The sequence below is a fragment of the Brassica napus genome, chromosome C1 (genome assembly GCF_020379485.1).
Source record: "Brassica napus cultivar Da-Ae chromosome C1, Da-Ae, whole genome shotgun sequence".
Classification (NCBI taxonomy): Eukaryota; Viridiplantae; Streptophyta; class Magnoliopsida; order Brassicales; family Brassicaceae; genus Brassica; species Brassica napus.
Window position 1 is genome coordinate 33,344,901 of NC_063444.1, and position 3,097 is coordinate 33,347,997.

General features: G+C 43.2%; 1 non-coding gene across 1 annotated transcript; it reads left to right on the plus strand.

Moving 5' to 3' along the window:
• The first annotated feature begins 1,305 nt into the window (after positions 1-1,305).
• Positions 1,306-1,412, plus strand: LOC125581000. The gene has a single exon (XR_007318711.1). It is a non-coding gene; the product is annotated as a small nucleolar RNA R71 (small nucleolar RNA).
• Positions 1,413-3,097: the final 1,685 nt, after the last annotated feature.

Sequence of the window (3,097 nt, forward strand, 5' to 3'; positions counted from 1 at the left end):
CACAAGGTAGTGTAAAGCATCCTGGATCCTCTAACTTCTCTGGAACATCAAGCCTTTGGATGATGGCACTGCACTCATGGGTAAGAATCATCATGCTTTCCATTTCCTTCTTCTTTGCAGCTACAACATCTTTCAGGAACTTGTTGTATTGAGGAATCAACATGAAAGCATCGATGATGGGCATTGCAACCTGAGCTTCACTCATTTGCTTCTCAAACAAAGCCTTGTACTTCTCTAGCAGCTGCCTCTTGAATCTACCAGGGAATGGTAGTTTGGGTTCATAGGGAGGAGGAACAAAAGAATTTCACTTGCTGGAGCAATAACTTCACCATCTTTCACTGTTTTCTTCTCTTCCCCCACCTTTCCTTTACCTTTGGCTTCCACAATCTTCTCCAAGATTTCATCATTGATTTTCTCATCAACAATCACCACTTCATCATCTAAGTTGATGGCCACCTCCTCACCTAGTTTCTCAGCATCCCTGGTGAGGGTTGTAGGAGGTAACTGCTTACCACTCCTAAGGGTGATAGCTTTGGCCTCCTTGGGGTTTTGGTCAGATTTTCCAGGTAGAGATCCTTGCTGGCGAGTCTGGTGAGTGTTCATGGAAGCAAACTGATTCTCTAAATTTTGACTGTAGAAGCAAGATGTGAGAACTTGTTGTTGAGCTCATTGTAGCTCCCATCAATCTTGGAATGAAGGTTCTTCAACTCATAACCAACATGCTTCTCACTTCTAGTCTGAGACTCCAAGATTTGTTTCAGCAGGGTGTCAGTGCTGCTCTCTTGAGGAGCAGAGGAACCAGATGAGGGGTTTTGCTGAGGTTGATAGCTGCCTTGCTGGTTGTTTCGAGGCGGATAACCACTCTGTTGGTTGTTGGGATAGGATTTCTGTTGGTAGTTGTTGTACTGAAAGTTGGGCTCTTTTTTGTACCAGCTACCATTGTTGTTGATGAAACACAGCTCTTCCTGACCTTCCAAACCCTCAACCTCATGGACAACAGGTGGTGTCTCTTGGCTTGGGTTACCAACAAAGTGCAGCTGCTCTTGTGTGGCTTTATCAGCAAGGAGGATGTCTATCTTATCCTGTAGAGCTTTCAACTCCTTCCTCGTCTGCTTATCATCTGTTCGACTGCTTCTGTCGTGGTCTCCACTGTAGACTGCATCACTCTTTACCATGTTGTCAACCAGCTCCTCTGCATCTTCCTCAGTTCTCCCCAAGAAGAACCCATTGCTAGCTGTATCCAGTCTGGCCCTGTACTTAGGAAGAGCACCACGGTAGAATGTGCTCAGCAAGCTCTCCTTAGAGAAACCATGGTGTGGGCATTGAGCTTGGTAGCCCTTGAATCTCTCCCAGGCTTCACTGAAGCCTTCCAAGTTCTTCTGTTGAAAGCTGGAAATCTCATTTCTCAGCTTAGCAGTTCTTGAAGTAGAGAAGAACTTCTCCAAGAATGCTCTCTTGCAATCATCCCAAGTGGTGATAGAGTCGCTGGGTAGAGACTTCTCCCACTGACGTGCCTTATCCCCCAAAGAGAAAGGGAATAGCTTGAGCTTTAAGGCATCTTCGGACACACCATTGGTTTTTGACAACCCACAGTAGCTGTCGAACTTGTCCAAGTGATCAAATGGGTCCTCTAGAGCCAAGCCATGATACTTGTTGTTCTCGATCACGTTGAGGAGTCCTGACTTGACCTCAAAGTTGTTGGCTGCCACAGCCGGTGCTCGGATTCCCAGTCTATGACCATGAATGTTGGGCCGGTCATAAGTACCAATGGGTCGAGCTGCCCGCGGTTGGTGTTCTGCCCCTTGCGGTTGATCTTCCATATCAATATCGAATCTCTGCAAGTGGGCTTGTTGTTCTTCTTCTCTTCTAGCTCTAGCACACTCCCTCTCAAATGCTCTGATGTCTGCTACTATTGGAACTAGGTTTGATGGACCCCTGCTCCTCAAGTTCATACACCTGAAAGTGAAAGGTAGGTGAAGAAGAAGAATCAGTAATAAAACAAAATTAAAATGACTTAGTCTCAAGCAAGTGACCAAATCTCAATGTTTAAATCTGCTCAGAATTTGGCAACGGCGCCAATTTGATGTTAAGAGTTTTCAAGCTCCTAAGACAAATGTTGTAGTATAGTGATTGTCGAACCAGTTCTGAGGGATATCAAAGCACCGAGAATGCAAGTACTCACTTAATCTAAGTGCAACCAATGATTTAGATGAGTTTTAAGCTATGACTAAAACTAAAAAGCAATAACAGAATGATACTTTCTTGACTAAGGGAAAAGAGAACTCATGGGCATAGGGATTAGACCTTGGGTGATCAAGTTTCGAACTAAGGATGACAAATGATCAATCAAACTATCGACCTTAAGCCTAGACACAATTCTAAGCAAGCTCTATGTCTAGATGAATGCTCATTTGCTAACATATCTCAAACATCAAATGTCTTTGGTTGAATAATATGAAAGCAATCATTACTAACAAGTCTATTAGCTATTTTAGCACCTTTAACAACAAATGTCTTTGGCAAAGTATACTAAAAGCCTAGGAGAGTTGTCTCAGGCATTTCATCAAACACCTTTTGGGTGGGAAATGCCTATTGATCAACTTTTGAGTGGCCAACTCAGAAGATGCATTATGAATACTCTACTAGCAAGGAACAAGAATGATCTACACTAAAACATCCTAGAACTAACCTAATCACCCTTGATCTCCCTAACCCATGAATTCAAAAGGTGATTACTCACTAATCTCCATGATTCCTCTTAAACCCATATTGGATTTCAGATTAATCATGTAGAGAAATAGATAAGAAATCAACAATAACACAAGCACATAACAATCAAAATCCAAGAGATGAACTTCTCAAGAGAGTTTTTGTGTATTTCTCAATAGATCAAAAGATAATCTGCCTGGTGGCTACCAAAGATGTTTAAAACATAGGTTTTAGAAATGTAAAACGTGCATAATGAAATGACCAAAAGGGCCTTAAGTAAAATAGAAATCGACCGAACAATAGACGCGGAGCGACCTCGGCATGTCGCTCCGACAAGTCGCTCCGGCCTTCGGGAGCGACCTCAGTGGGTCGCTCTGAGAGGTCGCTC